The following is a 19,608-nucleotide window of genomic DNA, read 5'->3' as shown; positions in this document are numbered from 1 at the left end:
ACAGAGTGAAAGGACAAAATTCAAACTGTTACTGGAAACGAACGCTTCAACATAGAAGAACGAAATTTGGGGAACCAAGAGGGCTTAGTGTACTGATTATTACCTGAAAGTATCATCCAGTTTGGGTGAAAAAATATTTGCTGAGATTTCTGGAGACTCGTAATTTTTGGAAGCTTGCAACACCTTTCAATGAAAGTGTTTCTCGCCAGTCACTGCTTAGGGCTACATGAAAAGGAAACAAAACATAGAGTTAGAATGTGAAACTGCTTTAATGTGTCAAGTTTCAAGAAGCTAGCACAAACCGTGTTTGATTTAGAGTTCCAAATACATCTATCAATATAGGAGTAAACAGAGTGAAACGCAAAAATTCAAACTGTTACTGGAAACGAACGCTTCAACATAGAAGAACGAAATTTGGGGAACCAAGAGGGCTTAGTGTACTGATCATTACCTGAAAGTATCATCCAGTTTGGGTGAAAAAATATTTGCTGAGATTTCTGGAGACTCGTAATTTTTGGAAGCTTGCAACCCCTTTCAATGAAAGTGTTTCTCGCCAGTCACTGCTTAGGGCTACATGAAAAGGAAACAAAACATAGAGTTAGAATGTGAAACTGCTTTACTGTGTCAAGTTTCAAGAAGCTAGCACAAACCGTGTTTGATTTAGAGTTCCAAATACATCTATCAATATAGGAGAAAACAGAGTGAAACGACAAAATTCAAACTGTTACTGGAAACGAACGCTTCAACATAGAAGAACGAAATTTGGGGAACCAAGAGGGCTTAGTGTACTGATCATTACCTGAAAGTATCATCCAGTTTGGGTGAAAAAATATTTGCTGAGATTTCTGGAGACGCGTAATTTTTGGAAGCTTGCAACCCCTTTCAATGAAAGTGTTTCTCGCCAGTCACTGCTTAGGGCTACATGAAAAGGAAACAAAACATAGAGTTAGAATGTGAAACTGCTTTACTGTGTCAAGTTTCAAGAAGCTAGCACAAACCGTGTTTGATTTAGAGTTCCAAATACATCTATCAATATAGGAGAAAACAGAGTGAAACGCCAAAATTCAAAATGTTACTGGAAACGAACGCTTCAACATAGAAGAACGAAATTTGGGGAACCAAGTGGACTTAGTGTACTGATCATTATCTGAAAGTATCATCCAGTTTGGGTGAAAAAATATTTCCTGAGATTTCTGGAGACTCGTAATTTTTGGAAGCTTGCAACCCCTTTCAATGAAAGTGTTTCTCGCCAGTCACTGCTTAGGGCTACATGAAAAGGAAACAAAACATAGAGTTAGAATGTGAAACTGCTTTACTGTGTCAAGTTTCAAGAAGCTAGCACAAACCGTGTTTGATTTAGAGTTCCAAATACATCTATCAATATAGGAGAAAACAGAGTGAAACGCCAAAATTCAAACTGTTACTGGAAACGAACGCTTCAACATAGAAGAACGAAATTTGGAGAACCAAGTGGGCTTAGTGTACTGATCATTACCTGAAAGTATCATGCAGTTTGGGTGAAAAAATATTTGCTGAGATTTCTGGAGACTCGTAATTTTTGGAAGCTTGCAACCCCTTTCAATGAAAGTGTTTCTCGCCAGTCACTGCTTAGGGCTACATGAAAAGGAAACAAAACATAGAGTTAGAATGTGAAACTGCATTACTGTGTCAAGTTTCAAGAAGCTAGCACAAACCGTGTTTGATTTAGAGTTCCAAATACATCTATCAATATACGAGAAAACAGAGTGAAATGCCAGAATGGAAACTGTTACTGGAAACGAACGCTTCAACATAGAAGATCGAAATTTGGGGAACCAAGTGAGCTTAGTGTACTGATCATTACCTGAAAGTATCATGCAGTTTGGGTGAAAAAATATTTGCTGAGATTTCTGGAGACTCGTAATTTATGGAAGCTTGCAACCCCTTTCAATGAAAGTGTTTCTCGCCCGTCACTGCTTAGGGCTACAAGAAAAGGAAACAAAACATAGAGTTAGAATGTGAAACTGCTTTACTGTGTCAAGTTTCAAGAAGCTAGCACAAACCGTGTTTGATTTAGAGTTCCAAATACATCTATCAATATAGGAGAAAACAGAGTGAAATGCCAGAATGGAAACTGTTACTGGAAACGAACGCTTCAACATAGAAGAACGAAATTTGGAGAACCAAGTGGGCTTAGTGTACTGATCATTACCTGAAAGTATCATCCAGTTTGGGTGAAAAAATATTTGCTGAGATTTCTGGAGACTCGTAATTTTTGGAAGCTTGCAACCCCTTTCAATGAAAGTGTTTCTCGCCAGTCACTGCTTAAAGCTACATGAAAAGGAAACAAAACATAGAGTTAGAATGTGAAACTGCTTTACTGTGTCAAGTTTCAAGAAGCTAGCACAAACCGTGTTTGATTTAGAGTTCCAAATACATCTATCAATATAGGAGAAAACAGAGTGAAACGCCAAAATTCAAAATGTTACTGGAAACGAACGCTTCAACATAGAAGAACGAAATTTGGGGAACCAAGTGGACTTAGTGTACTGATCATTACCTGAAAGTATCATCCAGTTTGGGTGAAAAAATATTTCCTGAGATTTCTGGAGACTCGTAATTTTTGGAAGCTTGCAACCCCTTTCAATGAAAGTGTTTCTCGCCAGTCACTGCTTAGGGCTACATGAAAAGGAAACAAAACATAGAGTTAGAATGTGAAACTGCTTTACTGTGTCAAGTTTCAAGAAGCTAGCACAAACCGTGTTTGATTTAGAGTTCCAAATACATCTATCAATATAGGAGAAAACAGAGTGAAACGCCAAAATTCAAACTGTTACTGGAAACGAACGCTTCAACATAGAAGAACGAAATTTGGAGAACCAAGTGGGCTTAGTGTACTGATCATTACCTGAAAGTATCATGCAGTTTGGGTGAAAAAATATTTGCTGAGATTTCTGGAGACTCGTAATTTTTGGAAGCTTGCAACCCCTTTCAATGAAAGTGTTTCTCGCCAGTCACTGCTTAGGGCTACATGAAAAGGAAACAAAACATAGAGTTAGAATGTGAAACTGCATTACTGTGTCAAGTTTCAAGAAGCTAGCACAAACCGTGTTTGATTTAGAGTTCCAAATACATCTATCAATATACGAGAAAACAGAGTGAAATGCCAGAATGGAAACTGTTACTGGAAACGAACGCTTCAACATAGAAGATCGAAATTTGGGGAACCAAGTGAGCTTAGTGTACTGATCATTACCTGAAAGTATCATGCAGTTTGGGTGAAAAAATATTTGCTGAGATTTCTGGAGACTCGTAATTTATGGAAGCTTGCAACCCCTTTCAATGAAAGTGTTTCTCGCCCGTCACTGCTTAGGGCTACAAGAAAAGGAAACAAAACATAGAGTTAGAATGTGAAACTGCTTTACTGTGTCAAGTTTCAAGAAGCTAGCACAAACCGTGTTTGATTTAGAGTTCCAAATACATCTATCAATATAGGAGAAAACAGAGTGAAATGCCAGAATGGAAACTGTTACTGGAAACGAACGCTTCAACATAGAAGAACGAAATTTGGAGAACCAAGTGGGCTTAGTGTACTGATCATTACCTGAAAGTATCATCCAGTTTGGGTGAAAAAATATTTGCTGAGATTTCTGGAGACTCGTAATTTCTGGAAGCTTGCAACCCCTTTCAATGAAAGTGTTTCTCGCCAGTCACTGCTTAAAGCTACATGAAAAGGAAACAAAACATAGAGTTAGAATGTGAAACTGCTTTACTGTGTCAAGTTTCAAGAAGCTAGCACAAACCGTGTTTGATTTAGAGTTCCAAATACATCTATCAATATAGGAGAAAACAGAGTGAAACGCCAAAATTCAAAATGTTACTGGAAACGAACGCTTCAACATAGAAGAACGAAATTTGGGGAAGCAAGTGGACTTAGTGTACTGATCATTACCTGAAAGTATCATCCAGTTTGGGTGAAAAAATATTTGCTGAGATTTCTGGAGACTCGTAATTTTTGGAAGCTTGCAACCCCTTTCAATGAAAGTGTTTCTCGCCAGTCACTGCTTAAAGCTACATGAAAAGGAAACAAAACACAGAGTTAGAATGTGAATCTGCTTTACTGTGTCAAGTTTCAAGAAGCTAGCACAAACCGTGTTTGATTTAGAGTTCCAAATACATCTATCAATATAGGAGAAAACAGAGTGAAATGCCAGAATGGAAACTGTTACTGGAAACGAACGCTTCAACATAGAAGATCGAAATTTGGGGAACCAAGTGAGCTTAGTGTACTGATCATTACCTGAAAGTATCATGCAGTTTGGGTGAAAAAATATTTGCTGAGATTTCTGGAGACTCGTAATTTATGGAAGCTTGCAACCCCTTTCAATGAAAGTGTTTCTCGCCCGTCACTGCTTAGGGCTACAAGAAAAGGAAACAAAACATAGAGTTAGAATGTGAAACTGCTTTACTGTGTCAAGTTTCAAGAAGCTAGCACAAACCGTGTTTGATTTAGAGTTCCAAATACATCTATCAATATAGTAGAAAACAGAGTGAAATGCCAGAATGGAAACTGTTACTGGAAACGAACGCTTCAACATAGAAGATCGAAATTTGGGGAACCAAGTGGGCTTAGTGTACTGATCATTACCTGAAAGTATCATGCAGTTTGGGTGAAAAAATATTTGCTGAGATTTCTGGAGACTCGTAATTTATGGAAGCTTGCAACCCCTTTCAATGAAAGTGTTTCTCGCCCGTCACTGCTTAGGGCTACAAGAAAAGGAAACAAAACATAGAGTTAGAATGTGAAACTGCTTTACTGTGTCAAGTTTCAAGAAGCTAGCACAAACCGTGTTTGATTTAGAGTTCCAAATACATCTATCAATATAGGAGAAAACAGAGTGAAACGACAAAATTCAAACTGTTACTGGAAACGAACGCTTCAACATAGAAGAACGAAATTTGGGGAACCAAGAGGGCTTAGTGTACTGATCATTACCTGAAAGTATCATCCAGTTTGGGTGAAAAAATATTTGCTGAGATTTCTGGAGACTCGTAATTTTTGGAAGCTTGCAACCCCTTTCAATGAAAGTGTTTCTCGCCAGTCACTGCTTAGGGCTACATGAAAAGGAAACAAAACATAGAGTTAGAATGTGAAACTGCTTTACTGTGTCAAGTTTCAAGAAGCTAGCACAAACCGTGTTTGATTTAGAGTTCCAAATACATCTATCAATATAGGAGAAAACAGAGTGAAACGCCAAAATTCAAAATGTTACTGGAAACGAACGCTTCAACATAGAAGAACGAAATTTGGGGAAGCAAGTGGACTTAGTGTACTGATCATTACCTGAAAGTATCATCCAGTTTGGGTGAAAGCATATTTGCTGAGATTTCTGGAGACTCGTAATTTTTGGAAGCTTGCAACCCCTTTCAATGAAAGTGTTTCTCGCCAGTAACTGCTTAGGGCTACATGAAAAGGAAACAAAACATAGAGTTAGAATGTGAAACTGCTTTACTGTGTCAAGTTTCAAGAAGCTAGCACAAACCGTGTTTGATTTAGAGTTCCAAATACATCTATCTATATAGGAGAAAACAGAGTGAAACGCCAAAATTCAAACTGTTACTGGAAACGAACGCTTCAACATAGAAGAACGAAATTTGGGGAACCAAGTGGGCTTAGTGTACTGATCATTACCTGAAAGTATCATGCAGTTTGGGTGAAAAAATATTTGCTGAGATTTCTGGAGACTCGTAATTTTTGGAAGCTTGCAACCCCTTTCAATGAAAGTGTTTCTCGCCAGTCACTGCTTCGGGCTACATGAAAAGGAAACAAAACATAGAGTTAGAATGTGAAACTGCTTTACTGTGTCAAGTTTCAAGAAGCTAGCACAAACCGTGTTTGATTTAGAGTTCCAAATACATCTATCAATATAGGAGAAAACAGAGTGAAACGCCAAAATTCAAACTGTTACTGAAAACGAACAATTCAACATAGAAGAACGAAATTTGGGGAACCAAGTGGGCTTAGTGTACTGATCATTACCTGAACATATCATGCAGTTTGGGTGAAAAAATATTTGCTGAGATTTCTGGAGACTCGTAATTTTTGGAAGCTTGCAACCTTTTTCAATGTAAGTGTTTCTCGCCAGTCACTGCTTAGGGCTACATGAAAAGGAAAAAAAACATAGAGTTCGAATGTGAAACTCCTTTACTGTGTCAAGTTTCAAGAAGCTAGCACAAACCGTGTTTGATTTAGAGTTCCAAATACATCTATCAATATAGGAGAAAACAGAGTGAAATGCCAGAATGGAAACTGTTACTGGAAACGAACGCTTCAACATAGAAGAACGAAATTTGGAGAACCAAGTGGGCTTAGTGTACTGATCATTACCTGAAAGTATCATCCAGTTTGGGTGAAAAAATATTTGCTGAGATTTCTGGAGACTCGTAATTTTTGGAAGCTTGCAACCCCTTTCAATGAAAGTGTTTCTCGCCAGTCACTGCTTAAAGCTACATGAAAAGGAAACAAAACATAGAGTTAGAATGTGAAACTGCTTTACTGTGTCAAGTTTCAAGAAGCTAGCACAAACCGTGTTTGATTTAGAGTTCCAAATACATCTATCAATATAGGAGAAAACAGAGTGAAATGCCAGAATGGAAACTATTACTGGAAACGAACGCTTCAACATAGAACGAAATTTGGAGAACCAAGTGGGCTTAGTGTACTGATCATTACCTGAAAGTATCATCCAGTTTGGGTGAAAAAATATTTGCTGAGATTTCTGGAGACTCGTAATTTTTGGAAGCTTGCAACCCCTTTCAATGAAAGTGTTTCTCGCCAGTCACTGCTTAGGGCTACATGAAAAGGAAACAAAACTTAGAGTTAGAATGTGAAACTGCTTTACTGTGTCAAGTTTCAAGAAGCTAGCACAAACCGTGTTTGATTTAGAGTTCCAAATACATCTATCAATATAGGAGAAAACAGAGTGAAACGCCAAAATTCAAACTGTTACTGGAAACGAACGCTTCAACATACAAGAACGAAATTTGGGGAACCAAGAGGGCTTAGTGTACTGATCATTACCTGAAAGTATCATGCAGTTTGGGTGAAAAAATATTTGCTGAGATTTCTGGAGACTCGTAATTTATGGAAGCTTGCAACCCCTTTCAATGAAAGTGTTTCTCGCCCGTCACTGCTTAGGGCTACAAGAAAAGGAAACAAAACATAGAGTTAGAATGTGAAACTGCTTTACTGTGTCAAGTTTCAAGAAGCTAGCACAAACCGTGTTTGATTTAGAGTTCCAAATACATCTATCAATATAGGAGAAAACAGAGTGAAACGCCAAAATTCAAAATGTTACTGGAAACGAACGCTTCAACATAGAAGAACGAAATTTGGGGAAGCAAGTGGACTTAGTGTACTGATCATTACCTGAAAGTATCATCCAGTTTGGGTGAAAGCATATTTGCTGAGATTTCTGGAGACTCGTAATTTTTGGAAGCTTGCAACCCCTTTCAATGAAAGTGTTTCTCGCCAGTAACTGCTTAGGGCTACATGAAAAGGAAACAAAACATAGAGTTAGAATGTGAAACTGCTTTACTGTGTCAAGTTTCAAGAAGCTAGCACAAACCGTGTTTGATTTAGAGTTCCAAATACATCTATCTATATAGGAGAAAACAGAGTGAAACGCCAAAATTCAAACTGTTACTGGAAACGAACGCTTCAACATAGAAGAACGAAATTTGGGGAACCAAGTGGGCTTAGTGTACTGATCATTACCTGAAAGTATCATGCAGTTTGGGTGAAAAAATATTTGCTGAGATTTCTGGAGACTCGTAATTTTTGGAAGCTTGCAACCCCTTTCAATGAAAGTGTTTCTCGCCAGTCACTGCTTAGGGCTACATGAAAAGGAAACAAAACATAGAGTTAGAATGTGAAACTGCATTACTGTGTCAAGTTTCAAGAAGCTAGCAGAAACCGTGTTTGATTTAGAGTTCCAAATACATCTATCAATATAGGAGAAAACAGAGTGAAATGCCAGAATGGAAACTGTTACTGGAAACGAACGCTTCAACATAGAAGAACGAAATTTGGAGAACAAAGTGGGCTTAATGTACTGATCATTACCTGAAAGTATCATCCAGTTTGGGTGAAAAAATATTTGCTGAGATTTCTGGAGACTCGTAATTTTTGGAAGCTTGCAACCCCTTTCAATGAAAGTGTTTCTCGCCAGTCACTGCTTAGGGCTACATGAAAAGGAAACAAAACATAGAGTTAGAATGTGAAACTGCTTTACTGTGTCAAGTTTCAAGAAGCTAGCACAAACCGTGTTTGATTTAGAGTTCCAAATACATCTATCAATATAGGAGAAAACAGAGTGAAACGCCAAAATTCAAACTGTTACTGAAAACGAACAATTCAACATAGAAGAACGAAATTTGGGGAACCAAGTGGGCTTAGTGTACTGATCATTACCTGAATGTATCATGCAGTTTGGGTGAAAAAATATTTGCTGAGATTTCTGGAGACTCGTAATTTTTGGAAGCTTGCAACCTTTTTCAATGTAAGTGTTTCTCGCCAGTCACTGCTTAGGGCTACATGAAAAGGAAAAAAAACATAGAGTTCGAATGTGAAACTCCTTTACTGTGTCAAGTTTCAAGAAGCTAGCACAAACCGTGTTTGATTTAGAGTTCCAAATACATCTATCAATATAGGAGAAAACAGAGTGAAATGCCAGAATGGAAACTGTTACTGGAAACGAACGCTTCAACATAGAAGAACGAAATTTGGAGAACCAAGTGGGCTTAGTGTACTGATCATTACCTGAAAGTATCATCCAGTTTGGGTGAAAAAATATTTGCTGAGATTTCTGGAGACTCGTAATTTTTGGAAGCTTGCAACCCCTTTCAATGAAAGTGTTTCTCGCCAGTCACTGCTTAAAGCTACATGAAAAGGAAACAAAACATAGAGTTAGAATGTGAAACTGCTTTACTGTGTCAAGTTTCAAGAAGCTAGCACAAACCGTGTTTGATTTAGAGTTCCAATACATCTATCAATATAGGAGAAAACAGAGTGAAACGCCAAAATTCAAACTGTTACTGGAAACGAACGCTTCAACATACAAGAACGAAATTTGGGGAACCAAGAGGGCTTAGTGTTCTGATCATTACCTGAAAGTATCATGCAGTTTGGGTGAAAAAATATTTGCTGAGATTTCTGGAGACTCGTAATTTATGGAAGCTTGCAACCCCTTTCAATGAAAGTGTTTCTCGCCCGTCACTGCTTAGGGCTACAAGAAAAGGAAACAAAACATAGAGTTAGAATGTGAAACTTCTTTACTGTGTCAAGTTTCAAGAAGCTAGCACAAACCGTGTTTGATTTAGAGTTCCAAATACATCTATCAATATAGGAGAAAACAGAGTGAAATGCCAGAATGGAAACTGTTACTGGAAACGAACGCTTCAACATAGAAGAACGAAATTTGGAGAACCAAGTGGGCTTAGTGTACTGATCATTACCTGAAAGTATCATCCAGTTTGGGTGAAAAAATATTTGCTGAGATTTCTGGAGACTCGTAATTTTTGGAAGCTTGCAACCCCTTTCAATGAAAGTGTTTCTCGCCAGTCACTGCTTAGGGCTACATGAAAAGGAAACAAAACATAGAGTTAGAATGTGAAACTGCTTTACTGTGTCAAGTTTCAAGAAGCTAGCACAAACCGTGTTTGATTTAGAGTTCCAAATACATCTATCAATATAGGAGAAAACAGAGTGAAACGCCAAAATTCAAACTGTTACTGGAAACGAACGCTTCAACATAGAAGAACGAAATTTGGGGAACCAAGTGGGCTTAGTGTACTGATCATTACCTGAAAGTGTCATGCAGTTTGGGTGAAAAAATATTTGCTGAGATTTCTGGAGACTCGTAATTTTTGGAAGCTTGCAACCCCTTTCAATGAAAGTGTTTCTCGCCAGTCACTGCTTAGGGCTACATGAAAAGGAAACAAAACATAGAGTTAGAATGTGAAACTGCATTACTGTGTCAAGTTTCAAGAAGCTAGCAGAAACCGTGTTTGATTTAGAGTTCCAAATACATCTATCAATATAGGAGAAAACAGAGTGAAATGCCAGAATGGAAACTGTTACTGGAAACGAACGCTTCAACATAGAAGAACGAAATTTGGAGAACAAAGTGGGCTTAATGTACTGATCATTACCTGAAAGTATCATCCAGTTTGGGTGAAAAAATATTTGCTGAGATTTCTGGAGACTCGTAATTTTTGGAAGCTTGCAACCCCTTTCAATGAAAGTGTTTCTCGCCAGTCACTGCTTAGGGCTACATGAAAAGGAAACAAAACATAGAGTTAGAATGTGAAACTGCTTTACTGTGTCAAGTTTCAAGAAGCTAGCACAAACCGTGTTTGATTTAGAGTTCCAAATACATCTATCAATATAGGAGAAAACAGAGTGAAACGCCAAAATTCAAACTGTTACTGAAAACGAACAATTCAACATAGAAGAACGAAATTTGGGGAACCAAGTGGGCTTAGTGTACTGATCATTACCTGAATGTATCATGCAGTTTGGGTGAAAAAATATTTGCTGAGATTTCTGGAGACTCGTAATTTTTGGAAGCTTGCAACCTTTTTCAATGTAAGTGTTTCTCGCCAGTCACTGCTTAGGGCTACATGAAAAGGAAAAAAAACATAGAGTTCGAATGTGAAACTCCTTTACTGTGTCAAGTTTCAAGAAGCTAGCACAAACCGTGTTTGATTTAGAGTTCCAAATACATCTATCAATATAGGAGAAAACAGAGTGAAATGCCAGAATGGAAACTGTTACTGGAAACGAACGCTTCAACATAGAAGAACGAAATTTGGAGAACCAAGTGGGCTTAGTGTACTGATCATTACCTGAAAGTATCATCCAGTTTGGGTGAAAAAATATTTGCTGAGATTTCTGGAGACTCGTAATTTTTGGAAGCTTGCAACCCCTTTCAATGAAAGTGTTTCTCGCCAGTCACTGCTTAAAGCTACATGAAAAGGAAACAAAACATAGAGTTAGAATGTGAAACTGCTTTACTGTGTCAAGTTTCAAGAAGCTAGCACAAACCGTGTTTGATTTAGAGTTCCAAATACATCTATCAATATAGGAGAAAACAGAGTGAAACGCCAAAATTCAAACTGTTACTGGAAACGAACGCTTCAACATACAAGAACGAAATTTGGGGAACCAAGAGGGCTTAGTGTTCTGATCATTACCTGAAAGTATCATGCAGTTTGGGTGAAAAAATATTTGCTGAGATTTCTGGAGACTCGTAATTTATGGAAGCTTGCAACCCCTTTCAATGAAAGTGTTTCTCGCCCGTCACTGCTTAGGGCTACAAGAAAAGGAAACAAAACATAGAGTTAGAATGTGAAACTTCTTTACTGTGTCAAGTTTCAAGAAGCTAGCACAAACCGTGTTTGATTTAGAGTTCCAAATACATCTATCAATATAGGAGAAAACAGAGTGAAATGCCAGAATGGAAACTGTTACTGGAAACGAACGCTTCAACATAGAAGAACGAAATTTGGAGAACCAAGTGGGCTTAGTGTACTGATCATTACCTGAAAGTATCATCCAGTTTGGGTGAAAAAATATTTGCTGAGATTTCTGGAGACTCGTAATTTTTGGAAGCTTGCAACCCCTTTCAATGAAAGTGTTTCTCGCCAGTCACTGCTTAGGGCTACATGAAAAGGAAACAAAACATAGAGTTAGAATGTGAAACTGCTTTACTGTGTCAAGTTTCAAGAAGCTAGCACAAACCGTGTTTGATTTAGAGTTCCAAATACATCTATCAATATAGGAGAAAACAGAGTGAAACGCCAAAATTCAAACTGTTACTGGAAACGAACGCTTCAACATAGAAGAACGAAATTTGGGGAACCAAGTGGGCTTAGTGTACTGATCATTACCTGAAAGTGTCATGCAGTTTGGGTGAAAAAATATTTGCTGAGATTTCTGGAGACTCGTAATTTTTGGAAGCTTGCAACCTTTTTCAATGTAAGTGTTTCTCGCCAGTCACTGCTTAGGGCTACATGAAAAGGAAAAAAAACATAGAGTTCGAATGTGAAACTCCTTTACTGTGTCAAGTTTCAAGAAGCTAGCACAAACCGTGTTTGATTTAGAGTTCCAAATACATCTATCAATATAGGAGAAAACAGAGTGAAATGCCAGAATGGAAACTGTTACTGGAAACGAACGCTTCAACATAGAAGAACGAAATTTGGAGAACCAAGTGGGCTTAGTGTACTGATCATTACCTGAATGTAACATCCAGTTTGGGTGAAAAAATATTTGCTGAGATTTCTGGAGACTCGTAATTTTTGGAAGCTTGCAACCCCTTTCAATGAAAGTGTTTCTCGCCAGTCACTGCTTAAAGCTACATGAAAAGGAAACAAAACATAGAGTTAGAATGTGAAACTGCTTTACTGTGTCAAGTTTCAAGAAGCTAGCACAAACCGTGTTTGATTTAGAGTTCCAAATACATCTCTCAATATAGGAGAAAACAGAGTGAAACGCCAAAATTCAAACTGTTACTGGAAACGAACGCTTCAACATACAAGAACGAAATTTGGGGAACCAAGAGGGCTTAGTGTACTGATCATTACCTGAAAGTATCATGCAGTTTGGGTGAAAAAATATTTGCTGAGATTTCTGGAGACTCGTAATTTATGGAAGCTTGCAACCCCTTTCAATGAAAGTGTTTCTCGCCCGTCACTGCTTAGGGCTACAAGAAAAGGAAACAAAACATAGAGTTAGAATGTGAAACTGCTTTACTGTGTCAAGTTTCAAGAAGCTAGCACAAACCGTGTTTGATTTAGAGTTCCAAATACATCTATCAATATAGGAGAAAACAGAGTGAAATGCCAGAATGGAAACTGTTACTGGAAACGAACGCTTCAACATAGAAGAACGAAATTTGGAGAACCAAGTGGGCTTAGTGTACTGATCATTACCTGAAAGTATCATCCAGTTTGGGTGAAAAAATATTTGCTGAGATTTCTGGAGACTCGTAATTTTTGGAAGCTTGCAACCCCTTTCAATGAAAGTGTTTCTCGCCAGTCACTGCTTAGGGCTACATGAAAAGGAAACAAAACATAGAGTTAGAATGTGAAACTGCTTTACTGTGTCAAGTTTCAAGAAGCTAGCACAAACCGTGTTTGATTTAGAGTTCCAAATACATCTATCAATATAGGAGAAAACAGAGTGAAACGCCAAAATTCAAACTGTTACTGGAAACGAACGCTTCAACATAGAAGAACGAAATTTGGGGAACCAAGTGGGCTTAGTGTACTGATCATTACCTGAAAGTGTCATGCAGTTTGGGTGAAAAAATATTTGCTGAGATTTCTGGAGACTCGTAATTTTTGGAAGCTTGCAACCTTTTTCAATGTAAGTGTTTCTCGCCAGTCACTGCTTAGGGCTACATGAAAAGGAAAAAAAACATAGAGTTCGAATGTGAAACTCCTTTACTGTGTCAAGTTTCAAGAAGCTAGCACAAACCGTGTTTGATTTAGAGTTCCAAATACATCTATCAATATAGGAGAAAACAGAGTGAAATGCCAGAATGGAAACTGTTACTGGAAACGAACGCTTCAACATAGAAGAACGAAATTTGGAGAACCAAGTGGGCTTAGTGTACTGATCATTACCTGAATGTAACATCCAGTTTGGGTGAAAAAATATTTGCTGAGATTTCTGGAGACTCGTAATTTTTGGAAGCTTGCAACCCCTTTCAATGAAAGTGTTTCTCGCCAGTCACTGCTTAAAGCTACATGAAAAGGAAACAAAACATAGAGTTAGAATGTGAAACTGCATTACTGTGTCAAGTTTCAAGAAGCTAGCACAAACCGTGTTTGATTTAGAGTTCCAAATACATCTATCAATATAGGAGAAAACAGAGTGAAACGCCAAAATTCAAAATGTTACTGGAAACGAATGCTTCAACATAGAAGAACGAAATTTGGGGAAGCAAGTGGACTTATTGTACTGATCATTACCTGAAAGTATCATCCAGTTTGGGTGAAAGCATATTTGCTGAGATTTCTGGAGACTCGTAATTTTTGGAAGCTTGCAACCCCTTTCAATGAAAGTGTTTCTCGCCAGTAACTGCTTAGGGCTACATGAAAAGGAAACAAAACATAGAGTTAGAATGTGAAACTGCTTTACTGTGTCAAGTTTCAAGAAGCTAGCACAAACCTTGTTTGATTTAGAGTTCCAAATACATCTATCTATATAGGAGAAAACAGAGTGAAACGCCAAAATTCAAACTGTTACTGGAAACGAACGCTTCAACATAGAAGAACGAAATTTGGGGAACCAAGTGGGCTTAGTGTACTGATCATTACCTGAAAGTATCATGCAGTTTGGGTGAAAAAATATTTGCTGAGATTTCTGGAGACTCGTAATTTTTGGAAGCTTGCAACCCCTTTCAATGAAAGTGTTTCTCGCCAGTCACTGCTTAGGGCTACATGAAAAGGAAACAAAACATAGAGTTAGAATGTGAAACTGCATTACTGTGTCAAGTTTCAAGAAGCTAGCACAAACCGTGTTTGATTTAGAGTTCCAAATACATCTATCAATATAGGAGAAAACAGAGTGAAATGCCAGAATGGAAACTGTTACTGGAAACGAACGCTTCAACATAGAAGATCGAAATTTGGGGAACCAAGTGGGCTTAGTGTACTGATCATTACCTGAAAGTATCATCCAGTTTGGGTGAAAAAATATTTGCTGAGATTTCTGGAGACTCGTAATTTTTGGAAGCTTGCAACCCCTTTCAATGAAAGTGTTTCTCGCCAGTCACTGCTTAGGGCTACATGAAAAGGAAACAAAACATAGAGTTAGAATGTGAAACTGCTTTACTGTGTCAAGTTTCAAGAAGCTAGCACAAACCGTGTTTGATTTAGAGTTCCAAATACATCTATCAATATAGGAGAAAACAGAGTGAAACGCCAAAATTCAAACTGTTACTGGAAACGAACGCTTCAACATACAAGAACGAAATTTGGGGAACCAAGAGGGCTTAGTGTACTGATCATTACCTGAAAGTATCATGCAGTTTGGGTGAAAAAATATTTGCTGAGATTTCTGGAGACTCGTAATTTATGGAAGCTTGCAACCCCTTTCAATGAAAGTGTTTCTCGCCAGTCACTGCTTAGGGCTACATGAAAAGGAAACAAAACATAGAGTTAGAATGTGAAACTGCATTACTGTGTCAAGTTTCAAGAAGCTAGCACAAACCGTGTTTGATTTAGAGTTCCAAATACATCTATCAATATAGGAGAAAACAGAGTGAAACGCCAAAATTCAAAATGTTACTGGAAACGAACGCTTCAACATAGAAGAACGAAATTTGGGGAAGCAAGTGGACTTATTGTACTGATCATTACCTGAAAGTATCATCCAGTTTGGGTGAAAGCATATTTGCTGAGATTTCTGGAGACTCGTAATTTTTGGAAGCTTGCAACCCCTTTCAATGAAAGTGTTTCTCGCCAGTAACTGCTTAGGGCTACATGAAAAGGAAACAAAACATAGAGTTAGAATGTGAAACTGCTTTACTGTGTCAAGTTTCAAGAAGCTAGCACAAACCTTGTTTGATTTAGAGTTCCAAATACATCTATCTATATAGGAGAAAACAGAGTGAAACGCCAAAATTCAAACTGTTACTGGAAACGAACGCTTCAACATAGAAGAACGAAATTTGGGGAACCAAGTGGGCTTAGTGTACTGATCATTACCTGAAAGTATCATGCAGTTTGGGTGAAAAAATATTTGCTGAGATTTCTGGAGACTCGTAATTTTTGGAAGCTTGCAACCCCTTTCAATGAAAGTGTTTCTCGCCAGTCACTGCTTAGGGCTACATGAAAAGGAAACAAAACATAGAGTTAGAATGTGAAACTGCATTACTGTGTCAAGTTTCAAGAAGCTAGCACAAACCGTGTTTGATTTAGAGTTCCAAATACATCTATCAATATAGGAGAAAACAGAGTGAAATGCCAGAATGGAAACTGTTACTGGAAACGAACGCTTCAACATAGAAGATCGAAATTTGGGGAACCAAGTGGGCTTAGTGTACTGATCATTACCTGAAAGTATCATCCAGTTTGGGTGAAAAAATATTTGCTGAGATTTCTGGAGACTCGTAATTTTTGGAAGCTTGCAACCCCTTTCAATGAAAGTGTTTCTCGCCAGTCACTGCTTAGGGCTACATGAAAAGGAAACAAAACATAGAGTTAGAATGTGAAACTGCTTTACTGTGTCAAGTTTCAAGAAGCTAGCACAAACCGTGTTTGATTTAGAGTTCCAAATACATCTATCAATATAGGAGAAAACAGAGTGAAACGCCAAAATTCAAACTGTTACTGGAAACGAACGCTTCAACATACAAGAACGAAATTTGGGGAACCAAGAGGGCTTAGTGTACTGATCATTACCTGAAAGTATCATGCAGTTTGGGTGAAAAAATATTTGCTGAGATTTCTGGAGACTCGTAATTTATGGAAGCTTGCAACCCCTTTCAATGAAAGTGTTTCTCGCCCTTCACTGCTTAGGGCTACAAGAAAAGGAAACAAAACATAGAGTTAGAATGTGAAACTGCTTTACTGTGTCAAGTTTCAAGAAGCTAGCACAAACCGTGTTTGATTTAGAGTTCCAAATACATCTATCAATATAGGAGAAAACAGAGTGAAACGCCAAAATTCAAAATGTTACTGGAAACGAACGCTTCAACATAGAAGAACGAAATTTGGGGAAGCAAGTGGACTTAGTGTACTGATCATTACCTGAAAGTATCATCCAGTTTGGGTGAAAGCATATTTGCTGAGATTTCTGGAGACTCGTAATTTTTGGAAGCTTGCAACCCCTTTCAATGAAAGTGTTTCTCGCCAGTAACTGCTTAGGGCTACATGAAAAGGAAACAAAACATAGAGTTAGAATGTGAAACTGCTTTACTGTGTCAAGTTTCAAGAAGCTAGCACAAACCGTGTTTGATTTAGAGTTCCAAATACATCTATCTATATAGGAGAAAACAGAGTGAAACGCCAAAATTCAAACTGTTACTGGAAACGAACGCTTCAACATAGAAGAACGAAATTTGGGGAACCAAGTGGGCTTAGTGTACTGATCATTACCTGAAAGTATCATGCAGTTTGGGTGAAAAAATATTTGCTGAGATTTCTGGAGACTCGTAATTTTTGGAAGCTTGCAACCCCTTTCAATGAAAGTGTTTCTCGCCAGTCACTGCTTAGGGCTACATGAAAAGGAAACAAAACATAGAGTTAGAATGTGAAACTGCATTACTGTGTCAAGTTTCAAGAAGCTAGCAGAAACCGTGTTTGATTTAGAGTTCCAAATACATCTATCAATATAGGAGAAAACAGAGTGAAATGCCAGAATGGAAACTGTTACTGGAAACGAACGCTTCAACATAGAAGAACGAAATTTGGAGAACAAAGTGGGCTTAATGTACTGATCATTACCTGAAAGTATCATCCAGTTTGGGTGAAAAAATATTTGCTGAGATTTCTGGAGACTCGTAATTTTTGGAAGCTTGCAACCCCTTTCAATGAAAGTGTTTCTCGCCAGTCACTGCTTAGGGCTACATGAAAAGGAAACAAAACATAGAGTTAGAATGTGAAACTGCTTTACTGTGTCAAGTTTCAAGAAGCTAGCACAAACCGTGTTTGATTTAGAGTTCCAAATACATCTATCAATATAGGAGAAAACAGAGTGAAACGCCAAAATTCAAACTGTTACTGAAAACGAACAATTCAACATAGAAGAACGAAATTTGGGGAACCAAGTGGGCTTAGTGTACTGATCATTACCTGAATGTATCATGCAGTTTGGGTGAAAAAATATTTGCTGAGATTTCTGGAGACTCGTAATTTTTGGAAGCTTGCAACCTTTTTCAATGTAAGTGTTTCTCGCCAGTCACTGCTTAGGGCTACATGAAAAGGAAAAAAAACATAGAGTTCGAATGTGAAACTCCTTTACTGTGTCAAGTTTCAAGAAGCTAGCACAAACCGTGTTTGATTTAGAGTTCCAAATACATCTATCAATATAGGAGAAAACAGAGTGAAATGCCAGAATGGAAACTGTTACTGGAAACGAACGCTTCAACATAGAAGAACGAAATTTGGAGAACCAAGTGGGCTTAGTGTACTGATCATTACCTGAAAGTATCATCCAGTTTGGGTGAAAAAATATTTGCTGAGATTTCTGGAGACTCGTAATTTTTGGAAGCTTGCAACCCCTTTCAATGAAAGTGTTTCTCGCCAGTCACTGCTTAAAGCTACATGAAAAGGAAACAAAACATAGAGTTAGAATGTGAAACTGCTTTACTGTGTCAAGTTTCAAGAAGCTAGCACAAACCGTGTTTGATTTAGAGTTCCAAATACATCTATCAATATAGGAGAAAACAGAGTGAAACGCCAAAATTCAAAATGTTACTGGAAACGAACGCTTCAACATAGAAGAACGAAATTTGGGGAAGCAAGTGGACTTATTGTACTGATCATTACCTGAAAGTATCATCCAGTTTGGGTGAAAGCATATTTGCTGAGATTTCTGGAGACTCGTAATTTTTGGAAGCTTGCAACCCCTTTCAATGAAAGTGTTTCTCGCCAGTAACTGCTTAGGGCTACATGAAAAGGAAACAAAACATAGAGTTAGAATGTGAAACTGCTTTACTGTGTCAAGTTTCAAGAAGCTAGCACAAACCTTGTTTGATTTAGAGTTCCAAATACATCTATCTATATAGGAGAAAACAGAGTGAAACGCCAAAATTCAAACTGTTACTGGAAACGAACGCTTAACATAGAAGAACGAAATTTGGGGAACCAAGAGGGCTTAGTGTACTGATCATTACCTGAAAGTATCATGCAGTTTGGGTGAAAAAATATTTGCTGAGATTTCTGGAGACTCGTAATTTTTGGAAGCTTGCAACCCCTTTCAATGAAAGTGTTTCTCGCCAGTCACTGCTTAGGGCTACATGAAAAGGAAACAAAACATAGAGTTAGAATGTGAAACTGCATTACTGTGTCAAGTTTCAAGAAGCTAGCACAAACCGTGTTTGATTTAGAGTTCCAAATACATCTATCAATATAGGAGAAAACAGAGTGAAATGCCAGAATGGAAACTGTTACTGGAAACGAACGCTTCAACATAGAAGATCGAAATTTGGGGAACCAAGTGGGCTTAGTGTACTGATCATTACCTGAAAGTATCATGCAGTTTGGGTGAAAAAATATTTGCTGAGATTTCTGGAGACTCGTAATTTATGGAAGCTTGCAACCCCTTTCAATGAAAGTGTTTCTCGCCCGTCACTGCTTAGGGCTACAAGAAAAGGAAACAAAACATAGAGTTAGAATGTGAAACTGCTTTACTGTGTCAAGTTTCAAGAAGCTAGCACAAACCGTGTTTGATTTAGAGTTCCAAATACATCTATCAATATAGGAGAAAACAGAGTGAAATGCCAGAATGGAAACTGTTACTGGAAACGAACGCTTCAACATAGAAGAACGAAATTTGGAGAACCAAGTGGGCTTAGTGTACTGATCATTACCTGAAAGTATCATCCAGTTTGG

This window comes from Spermophilus citellus, assembly GCF_964194105.1.
Source record: "Spermophilus citellus genome assembly, chromosome: 4".
Lineage (NCBI taxonomy): Eukaryota > Metazoa > Chordata > Mammalia > Rodentia > Sciuridae > Spermophilus > Spermophilus citellus.
Note: the sequence above shows the minus strand (reverse complement) of the source record.